Raw genomic sequence first — 13,160 nt, forward strand, 5'->3', positions numbered from 1 at the left:
TTATATAAAAGTGAATTTCCATAATAAACAAATATTTAGACCAATATTAAACACCACATAAGAAGTCAATAATTTTACCATGGAATCTTCTATCTTGAGGATATGGTTTATGAATATGGTAATATTCTCTAGGGCATCAATACCAGTTCCCCATTTCAAAGCTCGATCACCTTCCTGCAATGGTTAAGTTTTAATGTGTATGTATATATTTTTTTATTATTTAAAAATCTTACATTGTTATTTTCAAAATAGTCTTTTTATAATAAATTTTTAAAATTTTTACATTTTTATATTAAAAAATAAATATGGATTTCAGATTGCTGTGATTTATACCGTTATCAAAATGTATTTAGGCTTAATCATATCTTTATTTTTGGGTTAATCTTTCAGTGCATCTATTTTGGTTTAAAATGTTAATGTATTTTTAATTATAAATTTATTGGAAAAATAATTTCAAAATTTTAATTTAGTTATTAATAATTATTAGGTGAAGTGTAGATATTTAACTTATTTTGAATAGTCTACAATATTTTTAATAGTAATTATAAATAAAACATTGAGATTTATTTTAAAAAATTGTTTAAAAAATAGTTCTATTGAATTAAAGTTTTCAAAATATTAATATAATTATTAGTAATTATTAGGTGAATGGTAGGGATTTAACCTACATAGAATATTTTAGAATATTTTTAATAGTAATTAGAGATCAAGATTTTGATCTACCTAGAAAATATTTATGTTGTTTCTGCCTTTTCAATTAAATTGATCAATTAAAAAAATGTCATATGACCATAACTTATGGGTTTTTTGGATATGTAATATTAGTGAACACAATGCCTATTTAAAAAGTAAAAGTATCCATAATAGAATATAGTGAATCTCATGTAGCCAAAAATTCTTATTAATTTAGAAGATAAATAAATATAAAACTCCACGATTAAAAATCTAGTGTGTTATATATATATATATATATATATATATATATGGTGTTATATATATATATATATATAATTCTTTTAATATACAGGGATATATGACTAAATTATTAATTTGTATATAAAGTATGTTTATAATTTGAAATAAATGATAATTTTAATTTCTTGAAAATTAATATATAACTGTAACATTTTTATTATTTACATGGTATATTCGGTGAATCTTTGAAATGATGAACAGTTCTAAACCAGATATAATTGATTATATTTTTATCACTTATTATAAATCACAAGATACCTTGTTTAGTGTGGAGAGTGATGGAACTAGGAAGACTCACCAAAGTGAGCTTGATCATTTCATTCATAAACATAGAAATTTATACGAGTGACAGTCATAGATTCTATAGCAAATGTCATTATTTCTTCCATTAAATCTACCGACTGCCCTGCGGACTGCTGCTGACTAGCCATCATGGAAACAGGGATCGAACAACATGATTATTCTAACAAACCTCACCTTAATCACGACGACCTAAATTTTAAAGTGCTTGTTGGTCTCAGTCTCAGCTAGGCCTTACAACAGTACATAAAAAAAATTGATAAGGGGGCTTTCATATTTTACTGTTGGTTTCACACAACACAACTCTCTTCGGCACATACGGTGTTGTAGACATTCCTATCTATGAAAACTCCATTGGATAACATCTGCACCACACAGGTATCATGGTCAACACAAACATCTTCATCGGAGACTCGGTTGCAGACACTCTTATATGCCAAAACTCCACTCAATATTATCTGTGCCACACAGGCTTCATGGTCGACACAATCTTCATCAGCGGACACTCAGTTGCAGACACTCTTATCTGCCAACACTCCACCAGATACTCTTTGTGCCACAAAGGTAGTCGACACTCGGTTGCAAACACTCTTATCTACCAACACTCCACTAGATCTATCTACGCCACACAGACATCACAGTCGACACAATCTTCATTAGCGAACACTCGGTTGCAGACACTCTGATCTGGCAACACTCCATTAAATCACTCTTTGCACCACATAAGCGTCACAGTCGACACAACCCTCTTCAACGAACACTCCATTGCAGACACTCCTATCTACCAACAGTGCACTAGATCACTCTTTGCGCCACACAAGCATCATGGTCGACACAATCTTCATTAGCGGACACTCGGTTGTAGACACTCCTATCTGCCAACACTCAATTGGATATTATCTAGCCACATAAGCGTCACGGTCAACACAATTTTCATCAGTAGACACTCGGTTGCACACACTCTTATCTTCCAATATTCCACTAGATCTACGCCACACACGCATCAATATCCATCAACGAGCACTCAGTTAGACATTCTCATTCTCATCTGCCAACACTCCACTAGATCTATTAACCCCACACAAGTGTTACAGACAACACAACCCTCTTCGAGGGACACTCCACTAGAAACAACACTTTGCAACAATCTCAACAGCACGGCATACTCCACTTCGCCTTCACAACTACTGAGCCCTCCTCTGCCTCTTCACACCACGGAGCCCACAACTATGCACACCATTGAGCTTAGATCTGGTTCTGAACAAACACGGTCACACACTTCTAGGGTCACACGTATTCCCTCTTCCGACAACGCTGGACCTCACACATCTCCATGGTCACTATAAGGTGGTCTCTCAACAGCTCATTAGAGCTTTGTCTACAACGCAAAATCAACAGGATGGAAATATCCATAGGCCGGTTTATCTACACAAGCACTTCGTTACATGATACACAACAATCAACAGTTGCAATTACCTCAGGCTGCAATCGTCCTCGGCACAACAGGGGCACAATCCACGACTTTACACACTCCAGGTTGTGGCTCTCAACTACAAGAGGCCCTCCCTCTCCTTCGTCGGAACTCTGCAGACAACAACTCTATTCCATGGCTCGCAGGCTTCTCAGACAGTCCGCACTCTGTATTTCGCTTCAACACACAGATCCATTTCTAACAAATAACAATGCCCAAGATCCCACGCAACAGGAGAAACAACTCTTACAACAGATCCTGCATGGTCTTCTGTGGCTTCGTGGATGTCTTAATTCTCACCACACTTCCACGCACCAATTTGCCATGCTGCCTCTGTTGCTCATATCAGAGAAAAAATTGAACAAAAAAATACACTTGCTAGACAAGCGCTCTACTCTCCACGGCTCTGTTAACGTAATTTTTCTTCTAGGTAGTGGCAGTAGCAGCTTCTTTAAAGCTAGGGTTTTCGTTTGAATTACCACTAACCCTTGTCACGTCCAAGTATTTGGCGTTGTAGAAGTTCCTCCCAGAGGCATTAGAAGGGGGGCCAGATCGAGTTATGATGACATTCTTATTAGTACTCGACCAAGATTCCACCGTACTGGTCTCGCTGCTACTCTGGTTGGCCCTGGGGTAGCAAAATCAGTCTTTGCCTTCCTCGCTGCATTATCGTAAGCCCTCACAACTTCTTACAAGGTGGTCGCCACAATCAGGGCTTTGTGACTCCATGCGTGGTAAATCAGTTTCTTCAGCGAGGACTGCACAACCAACGCTTTTCCAACGATGCTCTACTGAACTTCACTCTCCACAGAAAATCCGTCTCATGTGCTTTGCTCCAGCGCTAGTGCACTTAATCTACTCTGACGCCTCCATCGTCGGCTTCTCTGCTCACTCCCTAGGCATGTCTGTTTGCCTTTGCCACCTGACACCCGATTTCCTTCTTGACCTTCTCTTTCCCATGTAGCCTTCTCGACCACTCTTTTTCCATAACAGTACCAGTTCTTTGTCTCCTTGCAATAGTCAAGGTTTCTCCAACAATTCGCATCCACAAGAGAATCATAATCCCTATTTGGGTCCATGTAAACTGCCCCAATGGAGGAAGTAAACACCACACGGCGCACTCCAGCCACTGCACAAGCATCCAGGACGTTCTTTGTCCCATTCACAGCTGGCTCCACCATTTATTCAGGATCATCTGTGACGGGAGAAGCAACATGGAAGACTCCTTGACATTCAATGATTGTATTCAAAAGGCTGTTGTAGTCCATAAGATCTTCTTTTACCAATGTCAGCCACTGCTCTGCACCTTCCAGCTGTTTGAGATGAGCATTCTTCTGATCCCTTGGTAGCAATCAGATATTAAGGGAACATCGATGCTATCAAGTCAACCACATCACCTGGTGGAGAACACTCTCGACACATAAATAGCGGCCTGAAGTTGATGGGATATCGTAAACCAGGGCGCTTCCACTTGTTGCTGCTCTCAATGGCCTCCATACAACACGTAGCTCCAGGCGTGTCTCAAGCTCGGCCTCCATACAATGCACAGTTCTCTCTGGTGGATCACATCAACGCAGCAACGAGACTCACTGAATCTTCACACTGCTCAACATCACCGAGCTTACTCGAACCAGCTCTGATACCAGTTGATGGAACTGGGAAGTCTCAATGAAGTGAGCTTATCATTTCATTCATAAACATAGAAATTTATACAAGTGACAGCCAAAGATTCTCTAACAAATGTCATTATTTAATGACCTAAATATACCGACTTCTGTCAACTCCCCGTTGATTACCACTTACTAGCCGTCATGCGAAGAGGGCAGTGTGATTATTCTAACACAGAGCCCTCGAGCATTGTATCAAACTTTGGAGCGATAGTGAACGTATTTTATTCCCAAAACTCAAACTCTTCTTGATTTCATGTGCGGTATTGAAGTCGATAGTATATGTTCTTAACCTTTATTTAATTATATATATATAATGTTTATATCTTTGTAAACATGAAATTTGACTGAGTGTCGTGATAGCCAAGTTAAGATTAACCGGAGACGATGTCAGCAATCACGACACGTAAAGGCTGATGTGGGAGAGGAAATAAAAGATCAAACATTCGACATTTCATATTGCTGTGACTAAAAAAGATATTTGGAATAATGTTTTCATGGTAAGAGAAAAGTATGTGTTTATTCTTATACCTGTTTTGGCCACCTATTTCGTAATAATAAACAATGTTATATATAAAATAGTGAGCAATTTTAAAAGAAAACAACTAGCAATGAAAAAAATATTTGATTAATGAAAGTATATAATAATTATTTTTATGTTGATTATAAATGTATTTTTTAATGGAAAGATAATGATATAATTTTTTATAATACTGTAATATTTTTAAATATATAAGGAATTTTTGGATGTAAATTATATAATTAAAATTTATAATCCAAAAAACAAAACATAATATAATATACAGCACGAACAAAGTAAAAAATTGAAATATATATAATATATGGATATTACTTTTGTTTATGGGGACTTTAGGTTTGATGGATATCGGTCAGTATATTTGATATACCCATAGATTGTTTTTCTATTTAATTCATTAAATTTAATTATCATTATTTATATATGCTAGTACAACTACATTAAAACATGTAACTAATATATACTGATAGGTGTATATAGATCATATAATGTAATATATTTATCATAAAAGTTATGTAAAACTCATATATTTACTAGTTAAATATGTATTAGTTGAAATCAAAAACTATTTTGATAAATTTCTAACTAATTTAGTTTGTCATCTTTCCCTCTAGTTCTCTATAGTGAATACGTTGGTGATTGGATGGAAGCAGATTCTACACATAACCAAGAGTTAGACTACAATTCTCTACCATGTTGGTGTCACTTGTACCCAAGAAATTCATTGCCACAACATGCCTTCGAACATCAAAAATAAAAATAAAATTACGTAGCTTTATACATGAGAACGATGAAAACTGCACGTTCTCTGCCATATCAGAGAGACTAAAGGATTCCTTCTCCTCTGTCATATGAGAGCACACAATCTGTACAACAACTGCTTGGCACATGTACACAAAATCCGAAATTAAGAAGTGTGCAGATGAAGAAATAATGCTTAACGAGGAATAACTAATTTTGGCCTTTGCAAGGCTAAATTGTAGAGGTAGAAACATGTCATTACATTCCACAGACAGACTCTCGGCAAGGCTCAATAAGATCGATAAGATGGTAATTTGGTTGTCTTTCTTGACTACTATTGACTCGGTACGCCTTCTCACCTTTACTTGCATGTTCCTTTATCTTTCATGATTATGTTAGTTTGACAACGAATTAGGTAAAATTGTAAATAGACAGTTGTATACCGAATAATTAGTTATATAACGGTAGTTGGTGATATAAAACTATCGAATGCTCATGAAATGAAGAACGGAGAATCATTGTTTAATAAAGTCCAATCCAAATTCAGTTTCGTTTCTTGGTCATTCTGTTGTGCTTTCTTCTCCTATTTTTCCTACTATTATTTAACAAGTGGTATCAGAGCTCCGAGGGTGGTGTGCCTAGGGGTAAAGAATTGGTGCTGCTGTTTTCTGTCCGCTTGAGAAGCCGTGAGAACCTGCGCTAATCTGCGGCTGTGCGTTGATCAATTTTTTTCCCTTTGCTGCGTTGAAAAGACCAATGTGTGTTCTCTGCGTGAATTGTTGTCTGGAACGTTGTTAAGAGTTCAGAACCTGTGTATGTAAAGACCAGAACGTTGTTTCTCTTGCGTTTGAAGAGATTAGAACGTTGTTTCTCCTACGTGAATGGCAGAGTGATGTGTGTTGGAGCAGAAAGGGTGCTACTGTGTCCTGCGTGAATTGTTGTCCAGTGCTGTGGGGCAGAGTGAATTGCTGTCTGTGTGTTGGAGCAGAAAGGGTGCTGCTGCCGTTTGTGAGAAAAGTGACCAGTCTGCACTGCCAGCCCATCTACCTGCGTGAAGGAGAGGAGGAAAGTGTTGCCAGAGGCCTGGCTTGTGGATCCGGGTAATTTTTTTTGGCTAAATTTTGAGAGAAATTTTTTCCCACAAGTTTTCCAGAAATCTGTAACAGGTGGATTTTATTTAAATTGAAGGAAAGATTTCATTTAAATTGAAAAAAAAAAACAAAGGGTTTCTTCCATTAAATTGGTGAAAGGAAACAAAGGATTTTCTGCTGAATTGGGGAAATTTTTTTTTAGTTTTTTTTTAGCAAGACAAACAAAAATATATATAAACCCTAGTTGAAAGACTGAAACCCTAGGAACAAAAAATGGGCAAGATGTCAAATGCGAAATTCAAGGTGGAGAAATTCACCGGAAAGAGCAATTTTGCTCTTTGGAAACTGAAGGTTAAGGATCTGCTTGTGCAGCAAGGGTTGCACAAGGCATTGGATGAGGCAACTAAGAAACCTGCAACCATGACTACTACAGACTGGGAGGACTTCGATGCACGAGCTCTCAGTACCATCCGGTTATGCCTAGCGGATGAAGTTCTCTTCAACATTGTTGAAGAGACTACGGCGTCAAGATTGTGGGAAAAACTTGAAAACCTCTATATGACAAAATCATTAACCAACAGAATTTATCTGAAACGACAGTTATACAGTGTTCGAATGAAAGAAGGTTCAAACGTTGCAGAACATTTGAATGTTTTTAATACACTAATTTGTCAATTAACAGATATGGAAGTCAAGATACAGGAAGAAGATAAAGCCATAACCTTGTTGTGTTCTCTGCTTGAATCATGGGATCACTTCGTAACTTCAATCAGCTTCAGCTCTACTTATTCTTTGAAGTTTGAATCAGTCGTGGGAGCTCTTCTGTCTGAAGAAGTACGAAGGAAATCCAGCACTGAAACAGTTGCATCGGAAGCCATGGTCGCTAGAGGACGCTCAAAGGAAAGAGGAGAAATACCAAGGGGGTCTTCCAGGTCAAAATCGAAGGGCAAGAAGTCTAAGGCAAAATGTTGGAACTGCGGTAAAGTTGGACACTTGAAGAAGGACTGTTGGAAATGGAAGGAATCCGAAAACCTGAAGAATGAAGCAAATCAAGCTGATTCAGGTATGGTAGACGAAGTTTTATCTGCTGAAGAATTGTGTATGATAGATGAAACTTCACCTGAATGTAATGTCTCTCAGAGTTTTGATAGCTGGCTGTTAGACTCTGGTGCTTCGCATCACATGTACCCACATAGAAATTGGTTTACTTCGTATGAAAATGTAAACGGTAGTTCTGTGTTTATGGGTAACAATATGTCATGTCAGACTGTTGGGATGGGAGATATCAGGATTAAGATGTATGATAGCATAGTTAGGACATTAACTAGTGTTAGACATGTACCTGATTTGAAGAAAAATTTAATCTCTTTAGGAGTGTTGGATTCAGATGGTTATAAGTTTACAGGTCAGGATGGCGTCTTGAAAGTCTTCAAAGGAGCCCTTATGGTTATGAAGGCAGAAAAGGTCGGAAATCTTTACAGGTTAAAAGGAAATACTCAGGTCGGTGAAGCAGTGGTTGCGTCAGAAAAGGACGAAGCAGGTACTCGTCTGTGGCTTCAGCGTTTGGGTCATATGAGCGAGAAAGGTCTTCATATACTGATGAAACCTAAATCTCTTCCCGGTCTGAAATCCTTGAATTTAGATTTCTGTAAACATTGTGTGTATGGAAAACAGTGTAAACAGAGATTTAAAGTTGGAAATCATAATAGTAAAGATGTTTTAGACTACATTCATTCTGGTCTGTGGGGGCCTTCCCCTGTTGTGTCATATGGAGGTGCATTGTATTTTTTAACGTTCATTGATGATTACTCTCGTAGAGTTTGGGTCTATATGCTAAAAAGGAAAGCTGATGTATTAAATGTCTTTAAACAATTTAAAGTAATGGTAGAGAAAAGAATAGGCAAATCTATTAAATGTCTAAGAACTGACAATGGTGGTGAGTTCACTTTTGTTGAATTTGAACAATACTGTAAGGATGAGGGCATTGTTAGACACAAAATTGTTGTTTATACTCCTCAGCAAAATGGTGTTGCTGAGCATATGAATCAGACTCTTATGGAAAGAGCCAGAAGCATGATCAGCAATGCTAACTTGCAAAAGGAATTGTAGAAGTAGTATCTACTGCTTGTTATTTAGTTAAGAGATCACCTTTAGTAGCAATTGATTGTAAAATTCCTGAAGAAGTTTGGACAGGTCAGCCTTGTGACTATTCTCATTTGAGGATATTTGGCTGTGATGCTTATTCTCTTATTCCGAAAAATCAACGTTCAAAATTAGATCCAAAGTCGAAATGTTATGTCTTTGTTGGGTATGACTATGCAGTGAAAGGATATAGGTTGTGGGATCCTACATTGCGAAAGATAGTCATTAGTAGAGATGTAACATTTGATGAATCCTCTTTGTTAAAATCAAATGTTGAAAGAATTGAACAGGAACAGGTATCGCCGAGTTAACCAGCTCAGTTGGAGGCTAGATCTTTTGGTGACAGTCGAAAGGAAGGAGAGACTTCTGGAGACAAAGGTGTTGAAGACACAAAGGAAGCTGTTGAAGCTTCTGAACCAGTGCAAGTTTCTGAACCAGTTCAGCAACCAGCCGCTCTGAGAAGGTCTACAAGGGAAAGGAAAACTCCCAAAAGGTATGAAGATTCTGCTTCATCTGTTGCTTTGGTTACTGAAGATGGGGAACCTTCTTGTTATCAAGAAGCAGTAGATGATACAGATAGTGAGAAATCGAAAATGGCTATGGAAGAAGAAATGGACTCCTTAGCCAAGAACAATACCTGGGATCTTGTAGAGCTTCCTGAAGGGAGAAGTGTTGTTGGATGTAAATGGGTCTTCAAGCTGAAACGGAAAGTTGATGGTAGTATTGAAAGGTACAAGGCGCGACTGGTAGCAAAAGGGTATTCTTAGGTTGAAGGTATAGACTTTCATGAGATTTTTTCTCCAATTGTAAAACTTATTTCTATACGTACTGTGTTGGCACTAACTGCGTTGCTTAATCTTGAGTTAGAATAGTTAGATGTTAAAACAACTTTTCTACATGGTGATTTGCACGAAGAGATATATATGGAAAAACCAGAAGGTTTTGTACAAGGTCGCAGCAGAAGATTAGTTTGCAAGCTCAGGAAATCATTGTATGGTCTGAGGCAGTCTCCCAGACAATGGTACAAGAAGTTTGATTCCTTCATTATCTTAGCTTTGTATGTTGACGATATGCTTATTGCAAGCAAAAGCATGGAAGAGATCAACAGGTTAAAGGCTCAACTCTCTAGGACGTTTGATATGAAGGATCTTGGAGCAGCAAAACATATCTTGGGCATGGAGATACACAGAGACAGGAAAAATGGTAAGCTTTGGTTGTCACAACAGAAGTATGTGGAGAAGGTACTTGAAAAGTTCTCTATGAATAATGTGAAACCTGTTAATGTTCCTTTAGCTTCCCATTTTAAGATTTCTTCGGTTTTGAGTCCTAGAGCTGATGAAGAAAAGCAGTATATGTCTCATGTACCATATGCAAACGCTGTAGGCAATTTAATGTATGCGATGGTATCTACAAGACCTGACATTTCACATGCAGTTGGAGTTGTCAGCATGTTCATGGCAAATCCAGGTAAAGAACATTGGCAAGCAGTGAAATGGGTGCTTCGATATCTAAGAGGCACAAGTGATCATTGCATTGTCTTTAATGGTAGTGAAGGATCAGTCTGCGGATATGTAGATGCTGACTATGCAGGTGATTTGGACAAAAGAAGATCTACTACAGGTTACGTCTTTACTCTTGCAGGTGGAGCAATTAGTTGGATGTCAAAGCTTCAAGACACGGTTGCATTGTCCACTACTGAAGTTGAATATATAGCTGCTTCAGATGCCAGTAAAGAAGCAATCTGGGTAAAGGGTTTGCTTGATGAGATTGGAAGGACGCAAGAGAAAGTGAATGTACTTTGTGACAGTCAAAGCGCTATTCACTTGGCTACAAACCCTGCCTATCATAGCAGAACCAAGCACATTGATGTAAGGTATCATTTTCTGAGACATGTGATCGATGGCGGAAAAGTAGCTCTTAAAAAGGTCCATACACAAGAAAATTGTGCAGACATATTCAAAAAGCCAGTTACAGTAGAGAAGCTGCGGTGGTGTTTAGCTTCTCTTGGCTTGCAGGAAAGATGATGAATGGGAAAATTGTTGTCAAGGTGGAGTTTGTTAGTTTGACAACGAATTAGGTAAAATTGTAAATAGACAGTTGTATACCGAATAATTAGTTATATAACGGTAGTTGGTGATATAAAACTATCGAATGCTCATGAAATGAAGAACGAAGAATCATTGTTTAATAAAGTCCAATCCAAATTCAGTTTCGTTTCTTGGTCATTCTGTTGTGCTTTCTTCTCCTATTTTTCCTGCTATTATTTAACAGATTATACATGCACCATGATCTAATATTTCTATATAGATATACGGATGCCAAGAGCATAAATTGGGTTAAGAATGCATAATTTTATATAAATATGAATACCTTGTGTGTGAGAAATAAGTTGTGGCAATTTTCTTTTAATTATTTTCATTTTGTATAAAAAGTTGTGATATTCAAGTATGGATGTTCTCACTTAGTTCATTCATGGAAAGACACATTCCTTTTAATGAAAACTTTCTTCAAGGAGTTAGATTGAGGCCCATAGGTTGGTGTGATATTCTTGGCCTTGGTGGTAAATGTGATTATTTTATTATTTACAATGGGCATATAGTTCGAGTAATATTTTGAACCCATAAATACCATATTATGACAATTTCCATGAGGAAAGAACATGAGTTCATATGCCGATAGAAAAATAAATGTTGGATTGAAGTTCTTTCCGAAAAGAATAATCATTTCTTTGGGATGATATCATATTGTTTTATATATGTAATTTTTTAGTGAAAGGAATAAGTGATGATGATAATATATATATGTATATGTATATATAGTAATGAATAATTATTGTTATAGATCCTTTGAAGAGAAACATTATGTGCATGTAAGAGGGAATAATTATTATGTTAGGGTGTAGAAAAGAGAATAAGTGAATATGTAGTTGCACATTATTATGATTAATGTCTTGAAAAAAAACAGAGAATGTGCATTTGCATGCATGAAAACAATAGCTAAAGAAATGCAGGGATAGAATATTTATTGAGCTAGATTTCTTTAAAAGGAATATATTGTTTCTTGAAAATAAGAAGATGTGCTTATATACACATAAATAATAGTCATATTGTTTAGTTCTTGGAAAATAATTTGTGTGAGATACATAAAACAATAGCCATCATCTTAATTTCTCTTAGAAAGAAAATGTGTTTATTTTGCTACAATCTTGCAAAGAGAAAAGTGTGTTTTCATGCATGATAATAGTATATATTATGTTAGCTTTCCCTTAGAAGGGGACATGCATTTGGATGCATAATAGTAATAATAATAATATCTATTGTATTATAAAGATTACTTAGTTACATGCACAAAGAAGAAGTTGATGGGCTAACTTTCTTCGAATAAGTTTTTATCTAATTACATGCATGAAAAACAAAGTTAAGTTGCTAGTATCCTTTAAATTAAAATGGATGGTTACAGTCATTTTCCTTTGGAAAAGAATGTGTGCTTGTACGGTGAAGGATATTAGTAATGTGGTATTTATTTTAACATGTTTTTTCTTATAACTAAAGCATGACAAATGTTGTTAGAAGAAGCATGTTGTGATATTTTATTTACATTTCATGTATGCACATGAATAGATGTTGAAGAGTCACTATTAAAAATTGATTACTAATTGATAAATACTTTATGTAATCATGATATCAAAGTATGTCGATGAAAACAATGGCAAGAAAGGATGATGACTTGTGCAAAGGATAAATTATGGTTAACATTATGGCAGGTAATGATGTAAGGGTCCGTGCATATTGGGGAATGCAAGTTGTAGGATGGTCCACTGATAGAAAAACCAATCTACAAAGATATAGAGATTGAAGTTTTGTGTCTAAATGATATCATGATAATTGTAATAGATTTTATCTAGATATGTTGTATTTAAATAATATGTCTTTGCAAGATTTTATAACAATGGTTAAGGGATGAAATCCCTTACAATCCATTAAGTGGGGTGAACACCCTCATGAGCGTTTAATAATTAAAATTAAATGTTTGTTGATTTTCAGCCTATGGCGTTTCCAAGGTATACCATTGTCTAATGGTGTGGTTTCTTGTTGTGCTACTTTTATGACGTGGATTCCTTACATGAGTTGGTGTTTATAATATCAAATATGTGATTAACTAATATAGTTAAAGGAATCATGAAAATGATACAAGGTTACATCAGAAAGTTTATGTTAATATGCTACAATAGTGGT

At 36.3% G+C, this 13,160-nt stretch overlaps 1 pseudogene; it reads right to left on the bottom strand.

The window, feature by feature from the left end:
• Positions 1–4,284, bottom strand: part of LOC149236208 (cinnamoyl-CoA reductase 1-like) — a 142,559-nt pseudogene extending 138,275 nt beyond the window's left edge.
• Positions 4,285–13,160: the final 8,876 nt, after the last annotated feature.

Source organism: Pinus tabuliformis, chromosome 8 (assembly GCF_031772625.1).
Source record: "Pinus tabuliformis cultivar Carrire ecotype Pingquan chromosome 8, CPIR1, whole genome shotgun sequence".
NCBI lineage: Eukaryota > Viridiplantae > Streptophyta > Pinopsida > Pinales > Pinaceae > Pinus > Pinus tabuliformis.